The sequence below is a fragment of the Arvicola amphibius genome, chromosome 12, assembly GCF_903992535.2.
Source record: "Arvicola amphibius chromosome 12, mArvAmp1.2, whole genome shotgun sequence".
Taxonomy (NCBI): Eukaryota; Metazoa; Chordata; class Mammalia; order Rodentia; family Cricetidae; genus Arvicola; species Arvicola amphibius.
In genome coordinates, this window is record NC_052058.2 from 110,436,930 (window position 1) to 110,458,781 (window position 21,852).

Here is a 21,852-nt window from a genome sequence, read left to right on the forward strand (position 1 = left end):
AATTTCGATAAAGAGAGTATTGAATGACCTCTTCCATGCCTTTAAACTCCAGAGAGAAGTGAGAAAAGTGAGGTGGCATCAGAGTGCAGAGGTATGAATTTAAGATCTGCCATGTGAGGTGGCTTTGGAACACAGAGGGACCTCAGTATTAAAATCCTGGAAGCACATCTTTGGCTCTAGCTCACTCGACCCACATCACCAGCGGAGAACACTTCAACACTTCCTAACCAATATCTCTTCACCAGTAGGTTCACCATTTAAATAATAACAAAATCAAGCAATGGGGCCTAATTTTGTCATCAATAACAGCTGTTAAATCAATACTTTTTATTTTTACTTGAAGACTCACTGTTTAGACTTATTACATTAAAGTTAGAGGAACATGAGTTCATCATAGTATGGTCTTGTCATATAGTCTTCCAAGCTATTTCCTAACACACACACACACACACACACACACACACACTCGCCTGTGAACTTTCACAAACAAGTGTGATATTGGCTTGCACAGAGGAGTTAGGCTCTGCTGATTTTGACTCGACACTTTGGTCCTGAAGTGTCAATGTAGTGGAATATGGGAAGAACCAGAAAACTACAAAACGTTTCTTCTTTTCTTTCTGATGGGAGAAAGAGCCAGGGTCTAGGAGAAACCCACCAACCAGACCTTGCAGGGACTGGTGCCCATTTGCATCCTGTTATGGTGTGTCTGTTCATTAGTCATCCTGACCTGCCTTACAAGTTGCTTTTTTGGTCTAGGTAAGTTTGCAACAGTACTTTTGTCTTTATTGCTTCTGGCATAATGACTAGGTAGTGAGGCAGGTGTGTGCCTGGGACCCAAGGTATTTGGAAATCAAAGTTGCTTAACCCATTCACAGCACATGGTAACCAACAAATTGGTTTCATAAGGGACACATACAGACCTTCCCAGAGCAAAGTCCATGTCCCAGAGAAATGAAGCAACTTTTCTTAAACCGTTTTGGATAAGTTTCAAAGTTAATTTTAAGAATGACATCCAAGATTAATAAATATAAACAGAATAGTGTACTAAAAAGTAACAATGTTGCAACTGTTATTGTTATAATCTAAATGAGAATCATTAAAGGGTACTAAATTTCAGGAATGTTTTAAGAACATATATTTGAGTGTTTATTTATGATTTCTACAATAAAAGGGGCAGTAAGTACTTAGAGTGGACCGCGCCAGTGAGATGACCAAAAGCAGGAGACTAGTCACAGCAGCAATGGGCAACAAAGCGCAGGTCAGTGTTTTGTAAGGGCACAGAGTCACATACATGCCATGTTTGTCCAAAATACATAACCTGATCTAATCATGCAGAAGTTAAAAAAAATCCAGCTCAGGGATGTTTTACATAATAGTTGGCTGTACACTGCTAAAAGTCTTGAGTCAAGAGAGGCAGGAAGCTTTTACTAGGCCAAAAGACAAAAGAGAAATGGCTATAAAAATGTAACCCAAAATCCTGGATTAGATAATGGATCAAGAAAGGGGTTTAAACAGTATTTGGGGACAACTAAGGAAACTAAAATTTGTACTGTGAACTCTATTAACTGTCCAGATTTCAATAACTGTGCTATGGTAATATAATGGAATTTTTATTTTTTCCTTAGGAAATATACATGTTTAGAGGTAAAGGCACAACGTCTTAACCTAATTCACTAATAGTTCTCATACACATGCATGTGTGTCCATATGTGTTTAGAGAGACAATTATAAACCAAATGAGACAAAATGTCAATAATTTATAAATCTGCATAAAGGTTATATTGTAATTTTTGTAATAATCTTAACAGTATTTGAAATTAGACCTTGACACAGATTATGATAATGAAACCAAAGTTCTTTCAGAAAAGTCATAAAGATCCTTGACTTAAGAAAGTAAAAAGTCTGGATTTAGAAATAAATAACAATAAATTTGAAGACCAAATGATCAGAGAACTGTCAAAACAGGATCTACAACTAAAATGTATGTGATCAAAAGCATGCATAAGCCAATAACAAATACAAGATAATTTAATTATTAAAACTGTCAATGGATTAAAAAAACATTAGGACATAAAAGACATAAAACCTAATGCTAAAGAATATGAAATGATATTAACTTACAACCAACCAAAGAAAGACAAGTTAAAACAAGAGGGATTCTATTTTTTTATCACTTCAGCCAATGTTAGCAGAATTGAGATTGGGGAAATTGTTTTTTATGCCTAAGAAAAAAGTAAGGACGGCTGACACTTCTACCTGTCTTCATTCCTAGCTGCCCCACCCAGAGACGGCCGTTTAGTTGGGTAGAAGCTGATCTCCACTGGACTGAGCTAACCACAATCACTCCGTAGAAGGCTTCCTGTGCTGAGTGCTGTGTGCTCCATTATTATGCATAAGTAGTAGCTCACGTACTCAGGGCAATGCCACTTTCATATTTCCACATTCCATCAGTTTAGACTCTTAGAAGCAATGACAAAGATGGGAAAAGATGGCAATTCTCCACTTAGTTCTCAAAACATTAACTAGACATTCAGACAAAAATATGGCCTAAAATCCTTCCCTCATGTCATAGACCAAAAATAAATACTTTACTTATTGTTTTAGTCAACACCTCACTACAAGGTTCAGACTAGCCTGGACTTACCATATAGTTCAAGTTTGGCCTCATGGACATGATCCTTCTGCCTCTGCCTCTGAAGTACTCATTATGCCTGAATCCAAAATGAATTCGTGATAGACTTAAAAGGAGTGAAAATAAAGTCTAGAAGATCTAGATTAACACCTATCTGTTATCTCAAAGGGAGAAACTTTATCAATATAAAATAATGAAATAAATAACCAAAGAAAGATTGAATTTGTTACCATGAGTATATGTTTGTAAGAACCAGTGAGCACATATTCACATCACAGACTCATTGCCAGATGTGCTTTTGACTCAGGTGGGACCCTGTTGAGGAGCTGGTGTGCAGAGGTTCGCAGGCTCATAATTATGTCCTCTGTCTCTTGCAACAAACCACATGTTCCTCCAGGGAAGAAATAGGATCCTGGATCGGCTAACACTTTATGAATTCTGTGTTCTGTTTTGACTGAATAAATAAAAGAGTAGCATGTAGGTGTGGCCAAAGGAAAATAATAGAAATGCAGAGCAGTCAGGCTCCTCATATGACAAAACCGTGTCATTTTAATGATAGAGTTGCAGCATGTGATGCTTGCAAGATAATTCAATTGACTGACATCTACACCCACATTTCCAAATTCACCAGGAATGAGGGCGCAGTGCGTCAGTATGTCCAGAAAATTGTTACTTGCAGTTTGTTATTTGGGAGATTAAAACAAACCAAAGAATTTTGCTTTTCCTAAGGGGTCATTTACAAACAAGCAAATGTTAACATTTGAAGCAGCTATCATATAGGAAGCTTCTTGGCATGGTTAAAACTTATGAAGAGTGGTAACCTTTATCAATTTACACTTAAATAACATTGCATCATTGGTTAAAATGGCAGGTTTCTTCTGCACTTAGATGTGCAATGGAGATGGAGGAACCATGTGGATGAGTGGCAAGTGAACGGGGACACTGATGAGTTGGGGAAGTCAGTGAAATCTTCCCATTTTCCATTGAAATGCCATGAATTTTAACTTTGGTCTGTCTTCTTAATGTCTAGGCTCACCACCTTAGCATACACTCAGTGACGATTTGTTCACTTCTCACTGAAGATAAAAGTAACGTGAAGTCATGGTGCTGCTTGCCAACAACCCAGTGAGGGAGGGGGAGTCAGGAAAGTCTGAGAACAGTCTCAAAAAAAATGACATGGACATAGAACTTCCAAATGGATGGTCTTCAGGTGCCTGGACACCCATGGGAAGTTTGGATCTGCTTCAAGCAACATATCTGAAACTTTCTGAAGGAAACTGATTTATTAAGATATAGTTCTCATAGGAGAAAATTCACTTTGGTGTGTACAATGCACTTTTAGACTTGTGCAAACATGGCTATAGTCTGGCTTAGAACCTCCATCCCCTCCAGAGCACTCAGCGAGCACTCTACCACCCCAACCCTGGAAACAGTAAGCTGTTACATTTCCCTTTTTCTTTTTTGCCTGTGCTGGACATTTATGCCCCCAGAATAATAAAATATATACCTACCTCTGTTTTGTGATTTGCTTCTTTCACTTAGCACACTATTTTCATGGCTCATCCATTCATACTGTGTCTTATATAAGTTTTAAAGCTGAGTGATATTATGGGACACATTTTTGAATTATCTATTTGTCAGTTGATGGATGTTTTAGTTATTTCTACTTTTGGGCTATTGTCAGCAAAACTGCTATGAACATGCATATATAAGGCATTTTTATAGTTGACATATGCTTTCATTTCTTTTAAGTATGTACCTAGGAACAAAATTATTATATCTTTTAGGAACTCTGTATGCGGCATTCGAAGAAAATGCTAGAGTGTTTTAGTACCAGCAGCCGTGCACGAGGGCTCCAGCAACACCACCTTTCTGTCAACACGTGTAACTGCTTTCTTTTTGATTGTTGCTGTGTCAGTGGATATAAAGTGATGTTTCATTGAGGCTTTGATTTGTGTTCCCCAATAGTGAGAGACTCTGGACATCTTAAATGTGTCCATTAGTCACTACGATGTTTCTTTTAGAAATATTTTGATTGCAATTACTTTCCCTGTTTTTGAATTGAGGTCCGATAAGAGGTATCTCTATGTTTTGGACACAAGTTTTTAAGTGAAGATGAAGATCACATGTCTCTGCCTTTTGTAGGCTCTTTTCAATGTTTTGATAATGTCTCCTATAGAACAAAATTAAATTTTGAGGAATTCCAGTTTTTTTTTTTCAGTTTCCCATCATATTTAACAAACCATGCCACTCATCCCCAAACCATAAAGTTCACCTTTCTATTTTCTTTAAAGATATTTTAGATTTAAATTTTGTCCTTTTGGGGTTGGCAAGGTGGCTCAGTGGGTAAAGAACTCATGGCCAAGGCTAACTACCTGAATTTGACCTTTCATGAGCCACATGGCAGAATATTGTAACTGACTCCCACAATTGTATTTTAACTTCCGCACACATGCATGGCAATACATGGCCCACACATATATGAACATACAATAAATAAATAAAAATGTAATAAAATAAATTTTGGTTCTTAAGTCATTGTTTGATTTTGAGTTAATTTCTGTGCATGGTGCCAGGGAAGATCTACCTTTACTGTTTTATATGTATAATTAAGACAGCGAGGATGGGAATACGGGTAGGAAGGGAATCAAGAATCCAGTAGTAAATCCTTGCAGCTGTGGTCAGTTGTTTTTTACAAGGGCACACAGAGAATTCAATGGTCGAAAGAACAGCTTTCCAACAAAAGGCTTCGGTACAATAGCTATGGATTTTATTAGTCTTAAGGATAAACTATTTTTTAGAAGTTTCAACTTTTTATTTTTTAATTGAAAAAAAGTCATGCAATATATTATGTTCAAACTTTTCCCCTCCTCTTTCCCCTTCCAGACTCTACTCACATCTCTACCCACCCAATTTCATGCTCTTTTGTTTTCTCTCTCTTTAAACAAAACAAACAAGCAGGCAAGCAAACAAAAACAACCAAACAAGCAAAGCCCATAAGAATCCTATCTGCCTGCCTTAAATACAAGCAGAGAGTGGTTGATTCCTCTCACAGTACTTGTGCAGGGGTTTCACCAGTGTTTCCTGCAGGTGGACCACCATTGTTGATCACAGGTTTGTGGCTGGGTTGGTGTTTAGCTTTGTCCTCTGGTAGCACACAGAGTACATTCTAGTACCATCAACACTAGTCAATAGGGATGAAGCCTCTAGGTAGGCACTAACTCAACTTCTCTGTGTTCAGTGAGTTACGTAGGTGCTGTCTTCAGCAATAGGGCCTTACCATCAATTTATGGAGAGCAACTAATTGCTTTGGAAATAGCCTGAGATGTTTGGGAGGTGTCATGGGGCCCCTTTAATTAATAACTCAACTAGATGTAACCAGTTCCAGGCACTGGAGGTTTCACTTGGAAGTGAAAGATGTCTAGTTGGGGTATTGTCCCCACAGTATTTGGTGACTCTGCTTAGATTTCTTTTATATATGTGTATATTTTAGGAAGTAGCAGGTTTCGATTTGGCTCTCAAATGACCTTGAGTGTTAGTTGTTTATTCCCTATTCTTCTGCTACTTCTCTCTTCCATCGCCCTCCACATTTAATACTCCCATTCCAATCTCTCCTGTCTCTCCATAACTATACATTCTATTTCTCCTTCCTTGGGGGAATCCATTCCTACCCCCATAGCCTCTGACTAGGGACTTAATCTCTGTGGTTATACAAATTGTAAGAGCATGCATATCAAAGGCATAAAGCTAACATCCACATAGAAGACAAAACATATAATATTTGCCTTTTTGAATCTGGGTTTCCTCATTCAGGATGTTTTTCTGGATCCGCCCAACTTACCTGTGAATTACTGCTTTTTTTTAGAAAAGAAATAATAACTTTACATTACTGAGGCATAATAATAACACAAACATGTGATGAATAAACAAACAGGAGGAGAATTAATAGTATGGATTTAATTTTGACTATTAAATAAAAAAGCCCAATTGGCATGAGGGAGCCCTAGGAATGTGAGGAGAAACAAATCTTGAGAGCAAAGACGAACAACATGAGGGCAGTTGAAGAGTATGAAGTCATCCGTAAGTACAGTAACAACTCTAATAAAATAAACCCAGTGGGCCATGACGACAGGAGAGGAGGAGGAGGACTCCTGGGGTGGGAAGCGGGGGTGAGGGAGGAGGATGGTTGAACACGACTAAAATCTGTTATGTAGGTGAATGAAACTGTCAAACAATAAAAATTATCTTCTTCTCTGAGACCTTTAAAATAAACTATGACTAAAGAAGACTAAAAGTAAAATTATGACTCCATAGTAGTAAGGAAATCTAAGAAAAGAAACACACTGTTTCAAGAGTGGGGATTCTACAAGAGCTTGCTGTCCATCTGTCCCTGAGCATAGCAGGACAGGAAGCTTCAAGAATCCAAAGAGGGATGTGAAACTAATAAGAAAAGTTCAGGATGTCTTAAACCAGGATGGAATTTAAACAAGTCAGGCTGTTACACACTCACAGAGCACATGTGGGAACACCAAAAGTGGAAGAGTCAGGCTGTTACACACTCACAGAGCACATGTGGGAACACCATAAGGTGGAAGAGTCAGGCTGTTACACACTCATAGAGCACATGTAGGAACATGATAAGGTGGAAGAGTCAGGCTGTTACACAATCACAAAGCACATGTGGGAACATGATAAGGAATAAAAGCAAGGCTCTTGGACATGGGAGAGCAGAGGACAGTGGGAGACATCTCATCAGGAGCTACTGTCTGTCCTTCTAGCATTTTCCCTCCACTGCCTAGGCACCCTCCACTTTCTACTTTCAAATAAAAGGGCATCACAATCCTGTCATTCTACTTGGGTCCTTACACTGATGTCTGGAGTAGAGTTTTTCTAAATTGAGTTATATTCTTTGTCACTCACGGAGACCACTCTCCCAGAAGCCCTCAGGTCAGAGGGGATAGCCAGGAAGATATGAGAGAGAAAGGCTGTGTGGACCAAGTCCATGTGTGCTGGGTTGTTTCAGTCCCCATTTAGTGCACTACTGATGGGATTGCACATGGGAGGGACCTTCTTCCTAGGCTTTAAAATAGTCCCTTTTCCAGAAGCCAGGGCTTATACTCCAGAGAAGCTCAGCACAAGGTTATGGGGACTTGCAATTCTGTGAGAGTCACAGGGAGGCTCCGAATCTTCTTTGTTCCCTTAAGAATACTCAGAAAATTAGGTGGTTACACCCTGTCCCCACCCCATGGTGACAGACTACTTGGAAGACTTCTTACACCCTGACTTGAAAGAACCATAGACTATCTAAGTAGTTTCTTGTACACTTGTGTAGATCAATAATTTGTTACAAGAGACACAGGGGTCATTTTCAGCCCTCTGTTGGGGGTTTCCCTTGGGAGGTAAGTGGTCATGTCTCAGTTTTAGGAAGAAAAGGCTTCAATGTCAGTGGAACAGCACAATTTTTCATACACTGATGGTGGGATTTCCCCATACTACATTTGATGAAACATTCTGGTTTAAAATGCTCATGAACTGTGCTCATAATTCAGCAGCCACACAACTGTGCAGAGAGAGGGGAGCATTTGAGATTCATATCAGAAGATTAATAATAAAAGATTGAAATGACACCATTCATGTAAATTTGGAAGTCACCTTAATGCTAAATCAAGAGATAGATGACTAATTTATCAATAGTTCTTCTAAATAGAATTTCAAGATATGGGGAAATGTTTATATTGAAGTATTAAATTGAAAATGGACACAAATCACAAATGTAATTTGATCTCAACTATGTAAAAAGAGCATACAAGTGAAGAGAAAATGATAGATTTTCTGGACTTGTAAATTATCTTTATTTTCTTCATTATTATTTTTTTCAAATGACATCATTTTTCAAAATTCACTGATACTCCACTATCACTTATTATTTTTAATGTCTCCTCATTAAACCTTCAATGGCCTTTACAGCTATCTTCCTGGTTATATTGTTACTGTAAGGGTTAGACTTATGGCTTTTACAGCTATCTTCCTGGATTTACTGTTACTCTGTGGGTCAGACCTGTCTAATGGCAGCTTGGTTTTAATTTGTAACTGGTGCATTAGTTGAAGTTCTTTTGGATCTCATGTTCTCTGGTCACAGGCACCAATGGGGGTTTTCTCATGTTTTAGAGGATAGATAATGAGGAACTGGACTATGCCGTCCTCAGTTTTGGCAAAGAGTCTTTTTGCTGAAAATCAACTTTATTTCCACACTACAAATCAAACCAAATGACCTCAAATATTTTGAAGCACCTCCAAGGATGTCATTATCCTTAACAAAATATAAACTGTGCTTGAAAAAGAACCAATGTTCTATGTTGCTAGATAGTATCTGCTGAATTGTACAGGAGAATTAATTCACCTGTTGGAGCCTTACTGACAAAGGGGAGATACTGGGAAAGCGAGCCACAGATGGAGAAATTGGGTCAGATGAAAATGGAATAGAGGAGATAAGGAAGAAAGAGTTGAAGAGAAGGAACTGGGGCAGGAAAGGAGGGAAGAGTTTGCCTATTGTTTATGTTATGTCTGAGATGCCAGAGGAAAGATCGTCCTAGACAACTGTGGATCTGCGGTCATGATCGAGGCGGTAACAGAAGCACTGAGAAGAGAAGTTGACAGCAAACTATATAGCTATAGATTTTCACTTGGCTTAGGACGATATAGACCCATTTGTACCCAGATCATTTGGTGCTGTGTTGGCATAGACTGTGGAGAATACCCCACTGGATTTGATATATTCTTTGTGTAGATTATAAACTTGTGATGTGGCACTATGCTCAAAGGGCCATGTAAAGTGCTTAGGGAGAACAAAGAACAGAGATTCCAGGCTCTGGTCCTCTTAGCAATCAAATCATTAAAGGCTCTTCCCCCTAATCTATGGCTTTCTGGAAATAAACAGGCAGTGTGCCAGCTTGAAAAGGATCTGATTCATGATCATTATTTAAAAGTCGCAGAATTACTTGCCCAACACCACTCCTTACCAGCCTCTGCAGGTTGTAGAACTTGGCTGCACTTACCCGGAGGTATTGAATTGACTTCATCAGAGCACAGACTTCAGCTGGAGAGGGCCCTCACTGGCTTACAGGTATGCACTGAGAGGTAAACAAGCTACTGTATGTAGTGATTGGTGCCTCTTGGGGCCAGTTGTCTTGGCTATATATGTGCTATAAATCTTTACTCTGGGGACTCTGGAAAGCAGGTAGGTAGGTGTTCCATCGCCATCCACTCTGTTACTTTCTAGCAGCATGACTGAACTCTGAGTTCTGATGTTTTCTCAAGTCACGTTGAGATAGTGAGCTCTTCTACAAGTTATTGGAAGCCTGAATGAAATGATGGATGTCAAAAGGACTATCACATATAAGATCTTAATGTTTCCATATCTAAAGGCAGGTGATCTAGTCTGTATTATAGAGTCCAACTATGCCAGATGTCATGAGTACAGGGACAATGACATTCTCATTCTTCATGTACCTAGTGCCTGCCACACAATTGGATTTTATAACTAATTGTTCAATAAATTAACATTTGAGCTATTATTTTACAGCAGTTCTATAAGAGGTTAGAGTTTTATCTGGGATTGAGATCAAGAAAAAAGACATATATTTTAAAATTGCACATATGTGTGTGGGGTCATGGATGTGAGTTCAGGTGCCCATGGAGGTCAGAGATGCTAGATCTCAAGGAACTACAGTGACAGGCAGTTATAAGCACACTGACACGGGTACACTGAACTCAGTCCTTTGCAAGAACAAGTGTTCTTAGGCACTCCATCTCTAGCCCAAACCACATTTTATTGCAAGAAGATGTATTTCTATCAGTGTGCTATACATTTAGTCAGTGTAAGGATAAGTTTTGTATTTAAGGATATAAATACTTCACAGGGTTCAAAGTTATAATGGACCATCATTTAAAGCAAGGATCAACAAACATTTTGGTAAAGGGTTAAGTGATAAATCTTGGCTTTGCAGGACATGTGTTTCTTCACAATTCTACAAGTCTGCAAAAGTAGAGCAAAGAGAGCGTTAGAAAGTACTATGTGCATAGTACAATGTGGTACATATACACAGCAGAAAAAAATAATGGCATCTTGAAATTTGCAGACAAATGGATGGAGCTAGAAAACATCATTTTGAGTGCAGTAACCTAGGCCCAGAGAGACAAATATATGTACTCACTGATAAGCGGTTTTTAAACATAAAGCAAAGAAAACCATTCTATAATTCATAATCCCAGAGAACCTAGACAACAATGAGGACTCTAAGAGAGACATACATGGATCTAAGCTACATGGGAAGTAGAAAAAGACAAGATCTCCTGAGTGAATTGGAAGCATGGGGACCTTAGGAGAGAGTTGAAGGGGAAGGGAGAGGCAGAGAGGGGAACAGAGAAAAATTTGAAACCCAATAAAAATTATATATTTATATATGCAATGGGTTGAATTTTCCAGGACTAGACTTTGTCAATACTGATTAAAGAGTGAAGTGAAGCCCTGCTTTACAGTTTTGGAATAAATATATTCCATAATGGCTGACTTATACTTGTTTACAGATGAGAATATTTACATCCACAGGATGTTTTGTTCAAGGTCCCAGCAGACCTGGGCCCTGACCCCCATGTACTTGGCTCCTATGCGCCTTCATCTTCTGCAACTCTCTGCTTCTCTGGCTGTCTCTGGCCTCCACCTCTCATTCAGACCTAGACAGGTGATGGTTATTTTTTCAAGCTCCGATTGATTCAGTTTATGCTCTGAGGGAACTGAAGGCTTTTATGGGAAATGAAATAGGTATTTTGTTTGTTTTGTTGGTTTTTGAAACAGGGTCTCACTATGTAGTCTTAGCTGTCTTCAGATTTACAGAGATCCACCCGCCTCTGTCTCTAGAATGCCGAGATTAGAGGCATGCACCACCATGCCCAGCGGAATTGGTATTTTAAGGTCAGTTTTAAATTAGTGTCTCTTCTGACATTTTTTATAAAATAATGTTTTGTTTTCTTAGCATTGAGGTATAAAATTAGACTTGGAACTTATTCTTAACAGCATTGAGCATGCACTGCTCTCACCAACAGGGAGCTGGCTTGTACTGTTTTGTATCAACAGCTGACAATGGCTTTGGTTGGTGAGTCATTCTGTGTCCTTGGACTTTTAATCCCAGGCAGAAAAGTTTAATTAGTCATCAAAAGGTTAATTTATTGTCTTATACCTCATGATGAGTTGTAACATATCTGGGAGGAAGCCATGCTTGATGAAGCAGGCACTATTTTTTATGGTGTGGTGACAGATTTTTTTTTTTTTTTTTTGCTTCTCTTTACCTTCCTTTGCACAGGATGCTCAAGCTGATTGACCTCCAAAATTCTTTGATCACATGACGATGAGTATGTGCTTTCTCTAAATGCAGCCACCAAATTCTAAAAACAAAGTTATAATTTAAAAGAGATAAAATATTTTAACATATATTTCAATATCATTAATTCTTCTGTGTTTGAGGTCACTGACATTAGTGACAAAACTTCTTCAGCTGCTCCGATGAGACTTTGTGTGTGACATCCTCAGGATGCCTGTCACAGACACCTCATGACATTCTCCTTCGTCTTTAGTGGCAGTGTGTGGAGCTGTGTCTCGTGGATCCTGGCCTTACTGTCAGCGTTGTCTCACCACCCCAAGTCATTATGCTTTTCTGCAATCATCTCTACTCAGATTGTTTTTTTGGTTGGATTTTCCTGGAGACTAAACAGATGCAATCCTAGATTTAAAGATAATCAAATGAGATTGAATTTGCTGAGGTGTCTAGAATCTCAGAGCCATATCAACAGACAAGAATAACAAAAGGGAAAATCACAAATCCACGGGAATAGGTGAGAAGCTACTTTGCTCTGAGGTTGAGAAGTGACCTTTGTAAAAGACTGTAATGGTGAACACCCACACAAAGCACCAGTGATCAGTTAGTATGAGGCACCCATTGAATCACATGTTAAATTTTCCACTGCCCTGAAGATCATTACCAATGGCTAAGGGTGTTTGGAATTGTAGAAGAAGAAACAGATTCACATTTCAAGTGATCAGGGAGGGGAGCATAATAACAGGAAACCTTTTCTCTTGTTGCTGTTGAGACTAGAGAAAGCCTCTCACTGTTTAGCCTCTAATTCCCGCTGATTGGCAGCTCATGTTGTAAAGATGGCTTTAACTTGCCTTATTTGGATACTAGATGCATAATGTGGTTTATATTCTCCATAAAAGCTATTCATTTTAAAACAGTTCATTTGAATTTCCTTGTATCTCCATGGCTTATATTTGTGGCATGATAGCTCAAACAATATTGATATCTGACAAGAAGTTAGTTAAAGAAGATACAAAAACTCCTAACCCCATTCCCAAAAGAGAATGGAAGAAGGGACCTCATGTGTTGCTAACCCTGTTGGTCTCAGCAACTCCCGCGCCTCTCTTGTTTCAATCTTTCCTAGATGACGCACAGCTCACAGGCAGGAGCTAGAAGTTAGAACATCAGAACTTTCTTGGGTTCAGTTTTAAAATCCCTTCCCCCAAGTTGTTGAATATATTTTAATGAAAGCATCTATAGAAGTTTTATAAGAGAAAAGTGGAGGTGTCTGAGCCCTGAAATTCCTTGCGTAAACATATTATAAATAGGCAAACAGGTCAGAGCTGAAGAAGCCACAGTAGACAGCCAGTCTTTTCAGTGATACTGGTGTATGTCCAATGTATTTCTCTACTTCCTAATAATGAGTTCTCTTCTAGAAGGTGCTTTCTCTCTCTCTCTCACCCATACTCTCTCTATCAGATTCTCTTACAACCTCTATCATCTGTTGGGTGTTCAGCTACTCTGGCCAGTAATCAAATAATAGTCCACATCCCACCTTTGCACCACTGCGAGAAAATAGTCCCACATGGGGGAATAACTTAACACTCGCCTTGTGAGTCCCATATAATGAGTTGTATGTAGAAGCTTATAACAATTAAAAATCAGATGTACGGCTTCTAGGAAAAGGAATATGTGACATGAATTAGAACCCTGCTTCCTTTTCCTGTAGACATTGGGGTGAAGGGTGCTGAACAAATGTTCTTTCTAGGGATTTATAAAAAGATACAATTAAAAATAGAAAAGAAAATATAAACATTATGTCAAGTATTAAATTTAATTGAAAGCATAGGGCACGAGAGTTCGCTTTAAGACATACAGCCACATTTTCATCTTCTCTCAATCAATCAATGATAATTCTACTCTAGATTTCAACATAGCACCTGGAAAAGTGCCAGCATGGGAGGGGCTGTGTTGATATATTTCCATTCCTGACAGGGTGTGGATTGAAACTTCTCTGGCCAGGGCTCAGCAGCAAATCTGAAGGCAAGAAGGTAAATGCTTTCATGCTTAATATCATTTTAAACAATGACGACCACGCTGGAAGACCACTTTAAATACTAGAAAACCAAATGATGAAATTGAAGAGGTGCTATATCCTATCTTCATTAAGTCAGATGCCCTTAAAAATTAGCATTTTGTTTTATGATGGTTTAGATTTTCTATAACTATAGCAATGCTCACTAGATAAAGGAACAATATTCTTTTCTTCAGGCCCAGGCTGACCCATCAGGGAGTTGATGTCTCTGATTGAGTCTTTAGAAGATGTGGCTGATGTAATATTTTCACCTTCACATACTTGAGTTTATGTCCCTTCTTAGTACCTTATTTCTAAAATATAAAATGGCATGCTATTATAATGTCTGTATTTTAAACAATATGAGTTTAAGTATATTTTATATCATCCATTGGAAAACACTTTTGATTTTATCTTTCACAACTCTTTCTTTGATTTTAGGCACAATTTGCTATGTATCTTGCTATTTTCTGGGTTGGATGTCAATTCCAGTAGAATAGTATCTAACTGTGTGAAGTTGCAGTTTCATTACTGTGGTATTAGATGAGGAAATTATAGAAATTATAAGACCTGAGATATTTTTGGACTATAAAGATTTTTTTCCATTGTATACAGGAAATAATAATTTTTCTAAGTAATATTTGGTGTGTATCTCTCTCTGTGTGTTCTATAGCCCTGTGTGGAGGTCACACAGAGGATGGCTATGGGATTGGTTCTTTCCTTGTACCTGGGATTAAAATCATACACTACTTTCACACTGTGAGTCATCTTGTCAACCAGGAAAGAATAATTTTATTCAGAACATTCTGAACTGTTAGGACCTCTATCCAGTTTTAACTTTTTACATTTTCCCTGTTGAGCAAAGCATAATTTAATACATGAGCTGCTTCTAATGTTATAGAAAATTAATCAAAGGCTGACTCTACTATAGTGGTGGCAGATGTCAACAAGTTTGAATAATGCTGTGTAAGGTGTCAGATGTTAGAACTGTCTACTATGGAAACAAGGCAAATGAACCCATAAACACTTGTTACAGCTTCTATATGCTGCCACTGTGTTCTCTATTGACAAAGCAAAGAGATGAATAAGAACTCTGAGTTTACCCACAAGAGAGTTATGTTTGCAAGTGAAGACAGAAGTATAAAGATCAAGTACTTGTGGGTAATAAGGACAAGCAAAGAGACATAAAAGCAGTGGTCTTCACATACAGTGGGGACTGATTGACCTTTAAGGAGAAGAGGGTGAGGGAAAGGATAGAAGAGTTTTGTATGAAATATAAAAGCCAGAAAGAAAGACAATAGGTAAGATATATCTGAGGTCTTCAGACCATCTATGAGGGCTGGGAGTATAGCATGGCTGTAGAGCCCATGGTTAGCCCTTTGTTCTGGGAATACAGCATGGCTGTAGAGCACATGGTTAGCCCTGGTTCTGTGAATGCAGCATGGTTGTAGAGCACATGGTTAGTCCTGGTTATGGCTCTAGCACCACAAAAAGTTAAACAAAATAAAGCAGGACATCAGCAGGTCCCTCCCACAAAACCAAACAATAGTAAGTTTAAAAGTGGCCTTTTCTTTTTCTCTTTGGCTTTTCTAGACAGGGTTTCTCTGTAGCTTTGGAGCTTGTCCTGGAACCACTTTGGAGACCAGGCTGGCCATGAACTCACAGAGATCTGCCTGCCTCTTTCTCCTGAGTGCCAGGATTAAAGGCATATACCACCACCACCTGGCTAAATGGTCCTTTTCTTAATAAAAGAAAAAAAAACATTAAGAATTTAAAGTACACAAAGTATAGATAAAACTATACAACTGAGATTTATTTTCTTGTGAAGATTAGAAATTGATACTTTAAAATTTTATCTAAGATATGCTAATTTCAGTTTTTAAATGATAAAACAACACCAAAACATTGAGAATTCCAAGTAAAAAAAGAGTAAAAATATTTCTACAATAGCAATAGCAGAAAGTAAAATTAAGGATGCAGCATCAGCTAGAGAATTACTTTAAAATTTTTTGTGAAACATATAATGTATATATAACACGAAGTGTTAATGTAGACAATCAGTAGATTTTTATGACTTTATAGGTGACAGGTAGATATGAGAACACAATTAATAAAAATCTCTAGAAAACACTTGGCCAAATGTTTCCACAGTAGCAAGGGTCAATGGAATATTAACTAAATATAGTATTATTGTTTTTATATATTTACTTTTAAAAACATTTATTTACTCATTTGTTTATTTGTGTGTGTGTGTGTGTGTACATGCATATGCATGTACCCATGTCACCACGTGTAATGGATTTACAGGACAACTTATTGGAGTCACTTCTCTCTTGCACCATTTGAGTCCTAAGGATCAGATTCAGGTCCTCGGGTTTGTCAGCAAGGACCTTTACCAGCTGAACTATCCTGACCCCACTTTTATATTTGAAGTAATTATGACAAGCAGTGACATCATCAGAAGATAGATTATGGTTCACGTGCTTCATCTGTAGACCTGAGATGTCTACAGATACAAAAGATAAAACCTCATACGTTATTTGACATATAAATCTCATGCTGAGAACTATCATAAGTTAATAAGATGAAAGAGGAGAAACTGTATTTATAAAGATGTTCACTTCATAATAGAGAAAGAAGGGAAACTAATAAAAACTGGTCAGTATAAAAACATTAGTTTAAAATGTGCATATATTCATTGAATTGTAACAACGGTAAAAGGAAAAAATATAAAAACAGTTACATTGTAAACACACATGTAAGACACAATCTAAAGTGAGGAGTGGTGAAGAAGTGTGTCCACTGATGCACACATGTGCGAACTCACATGGACATGCATACATACATACATACATACACACACACATATATATACATGAACACATGTAACACAAGCACACACCACACATTTGCACACATGTACACACACATGAAGTGTATGCTGAAATTGCAAGACCTGAAAACACTTGAGAAACAAATACAGTGAGGCTGTGAATATTATGAGAACAAAGCTCTCACTGTCATCATCTTTCCATCTGTATGACGACTTAGAATTGGAGAATCAAATTTCTTTTATATCATCACATTCTTTGTATTTTGTTAGAAGTGAAATAGTAAATCATTTCTTTGGAAATATTAACAAAAATGACAGTTTTATTGACACAAATGGGTTTTTATTTTATTTTCTGGATAAATGTTGCCCATTACCTTATCTCTATATAGCCAGGATCAGAAAGAGGTAATCTTGGGGACAGCAGATATGCAGTTATGCAAGAGGATCTCAGTTAGGGTTAAGGTTAAGGTTATTTGCAGTCTAGGTATCTCAATTTCTGTTTGTAATCATACAGGTTTCAATGCAGTATGAAAAGAGTTTACAAGGTTAAATAATATGAGCAATGATTGCCAGAGTCTTGTGAGGACACACCAGAGTCTAAGATACCCTTTGGCAGGGAAGCCGTTCAAGGAAGTGCTAAGATGGACCCTCTAGGCTGGGAATTCTTTCTGCAAGTAGTTGCCTTGGTGAGAGACACAAGCCAGTCCTAACAGAGAGGTGGATGATGGGCACCCAGGATGTGACTAGCTTTTGTTGAGGGCTGGGAAACGTAGAAGGCAAGGCTAGGACCTGCTGCCAGACCCAGGTGACTAATCCGCACACTACTGATCGCTTACTTTGAGGGTGTGAATTTCTAATCTTAAAAGATTGTTTATTGAGAATTAGAGACAATATTTGTAGAACACTGAGTACACTGTGTCTAAAATTCTAAAATTATCGTGTGTGAGGGTATTCTAAATGCTTGACCTGAGTGAATTTAAGGGAACTTTGCTGCTTAAAAAGATTATTTCAGGTTTGTTTGGAAATAATGATGACTGGGATAAATCATGTTCAAGTTTTTCAAGTTGTAGCTTAAGAGGCAGTCTGTACTAGCAATCAATCATCTTTAGACTTAAGCAACCTCACTTTGAGTAGTGAATATTTGTCCCAGTAAAAGGGAAGCACATCCTCTTGGTGCTTGGAGATCACACCCTGCTTGTTTCTATAGCCTAAGTTTTACTGTGTGGTATTGTGTCTCAGTTCTCCAATATTCTTCATTCTTTTTTTAAAAAAATTAACTTTTATTAATTCTTTGAGAATTTCATACAATGTATTTTGATCACATTCATCCACCAAGTTTCCCTAATTCCACCCTCTTTCTTTATTCAAACAACTTTATATCATCATTTTTTAAAAAAGTTACTGGATGGTAATCCATCCAAGAATTATGGAAAACACATTTTGGACTCGATGGATTTAATTTTTAAAAAATATTCTTCATTCTTATACCAAACACAAACTGGCAGTCTTGCTTGACAATACATCTACAATACCTTTTATAATAAAATATATATATATTATATATATATATTAATGCAAGCTATCTTTATATGTAAATCCACAGGAGTGTATAACAGATATGTTTACCATGCAAGCAAACATCTAGATCAGGAAAGAGATCATGAGCAGCATCTAGACGTTTCCTTCATGCTCAGGGACCAGGGTCCTCCTCCTGGAACTTATATCCTCCTTTTCTTGCAGATTTCACTCCCCTCCTCCAAACCTGGGTACAGTGTGTTTTGTTGGCAGTTTGAAATTTGCCACAGTGGGTGCATTTACACCATAGAAATTAGCAAACAGTATAATTGCTCCGTCTGGGGAGTCAGTCTGTTAGATCGCTAATGTTACTACCTGAGACTGACCACTGTTCTCCAAACCCACCCTCAAGGGTAACTGCTCTCCTCTCCTTAAGAAACCATACAGTGGTTTTGGGAAAGTTCTATGTTCTGTCAATATTTTTCAATATTGAAAGAGAAGCAAACATTGCTTCTCTTTCAGTTCATCCTTTCACACTGTCTAATTTAGTACAAGAATTTTATAAATAGTTATTGAATAATTAGGATATCTTTAAATATGAGAACTGCATTCCTAATAGACCAATCAACCGACTAACCGACCAACCAATTGACTGACTTTGAGACTTTGGTTATTGGATGACATATTAATCAAGTTATTATATGTTCATTTTTTATATTCTAAACTTTTGTGTAAAGCCAGGAAGAACCTTCCTATTGTAGACATTTACATCTTGTTAGTGTTTTGACAAAACTCTGCTGTTTCTTTTTTTTCTGGCCATTTTCTGTTACAAACTCTTCCTTGAAAGGAAGTGCTAAAGCCACCCAGGTGTCACAAGGCGATGAAAGCCAGTTTGTGGCATTCTAAGCCGTTCATACTCAGAAAATGAAGCTGGGGTATGAGCAGCCAGGCCAAGAGTATCACAAAAAGTAGTTCATAAAAACCTTCATTTGCAGAGTTGGCAGAGAGAGTCTGAGGATATTTACAATGTGAGCAAGACAGCATGAGCGTTAGATGCAAGTGCAGAATATTGCTAGTCAAACAAGTCTTGTGACAGAGAGCAAGCCTGGGCGTGGCAAGGTTCGTAGCCTGCCTTTTCTCTTCGGCTCACACATGGTGGTGTGCAAGTCACTTCATTTCATCTGTTCTCAGTTTATTTTTATTCTGTGAAGAAGGGAGTTGGTCTACATAAGCAGTCATGTTCTCTATAAATCAGGGAAGCTTCAGTTTCCTTGGCTCTCTGTGCACTAATGCTGGGAATGAACGCCCCTCCTGATGGCCTCTCCACCTGCAGAGTGGCCATTCACCACACCGAGACCTTTGCTAGCCATGGTCAGATGATTTGGTGTCCCCTCTGAATCCTTCTTTGTGCCATTACTGTCTTCTTTTGTGAGTTGTGAATAGACAGCCAGAGTGGCCGCTACCTCCTCTACCCACACTGAAGATAATCTCTGTAGCAAATGCTGCAAATTGAGGTTTTAGAAGAATTAAGCTATTTCTTTCCTAATAAAATGTTTTTTAACTCAGACCATCAGGCTCCTTTCTTTACTTCACAAGTACACTTGCTACAAAACTGCTAATGGAAGCTGAATTTAAAGTGACTATAATGAATGCAAAGGTATTTCCCAGCAAGTGCATGACAGGTTTCTGAGGCAGTTTGACTTTATTGAGAAACCCAGAACATATATTGTCTGAAAAACTGTCTACTTTTAGGGCAAATTGCTCCTGAAAAGGAAAGCAAAACAAAACAAAGCCAGAAAAAAGAAAAGAACAAAACCAACCTCAAATAGCCTCTAAAATTAGACTTTTTGAGAATTGCACACACGGGTATAACGTATTTCGTTCATACCCACCTCTCCCTTGCCCTCCAACTCTTTCCTTGTGCTCCATTGCCCCCTCAGATCCATGGCCTCCTCTTCAAATATATCTTACTGAGTTCAATTAGTCTTTCTTGTGTGCACACGGGCATAGGGCTGACCACTTCAGCCACAGATAGTGTAAAATACAAAGTTTATCTCAAACCCCAAGTTGGGAGCAGGAGTGGGAAGAACAAATCTGTTGCACATTAGGCAGTAAAAGAATCATAATACTAAAGACTTCAACTTAAAGAGGAGTGAACGCATAGTGCGCAGTGGTGTTTGTGATCAACCTGACCTCTGAAGGGGTGACACGGTTAAAACAGGGCAGTGTAAGAGCGTTGATGTGAACATGAACACTTGTGTGATTTACTTCTTTAATGCTCTCCTCTGTAGCAGAGGAGTGATGGGATTTACTTTGCGGAATTCCGGAATGCGAACTATTCAACACATGTCAGGTATGCAGATTTGACTTAAGTTGCTGGAATCCTTTTGAGCTGTGTTTCATGAGCATAATGACCATCTAAGAAACCGGGAAGCTGTTAGAGGCAGTATGCACCACTGCCTTTAGTGCAGTAACTATTTCTCAGGCTTACTCTGTGTTCAGTGTCTGACATTTGTGTGTTGGAAATACACAAGGTCCATAACCAAAGCAAAGAAGGAAAAACGTTTCATTTTAGAGGAAGGTTGAAATCTAAACACTATTCTGCTGGTGTTTCTAGACTATATTGAGGGTGAGGCAAGGAATCGTTATTAGGGAAGTCAGTCTCCTGGTTTAAGTCTATTTTACCTGTTGTGTTGTGTTAAAAAAGAATTAGAGTCAATAGACTCCATACTCATGGCGACTTTTAAGCTCTGTTACCTCCTGGAAAATATTGATGAGTGGCTAAAGTATGTCAAATGATAAAGGTCATTAACTGAGGAAATGCCACATAATGATTTGCTGGACATTTTCTCAGTCACAGTCCTCTGAAGGAAGAAGAATAGGCAGAACCGGTCACATCTCAGGGGAGGCAGAAGTAGAGCAGAGTCTTCGTTGCTGCTGACTTGATGCTAGCCTTTGCTTTATTTGACTTGAATGAAGTGGGTAGGACAGAGTGGACTTGTTGTTTTGAGTTCTAACCTCTGCTCTTGTAAATGTGACCTCATCTGGACACAGTCTTTACAGATGTAATCAGGATTAGAGGGGGCCATGCTGGCTCAGGGTCCCAAGTCAGAGGAAGAAGTGTGGATACACGTATGTGAACATACGTAGACGAGCTACAAATGCCATGTGAAAATGGAGGCAGAAAGATACTTCTGTAAGCCAGGGAATGCCAGAGATGGCTGGCAACACCAGAAGTGGGGGAGGCATGGGGCAGATTTTTGCCGAAAGCCTAAGGAGGAACCAACTCAGTAGATGCCTTGATTTTGGATTTCTGGCTTCTAGGGTTGTGGGATAGTAAATTCCTATTTCTTAAGCCTACTGACTAGTGATATTGTTTTATGTTGTGCCTGTAAGTGGAAAGACTTCCATCTGTATTAATATAACTACCAAGTCAGTTATTTATATG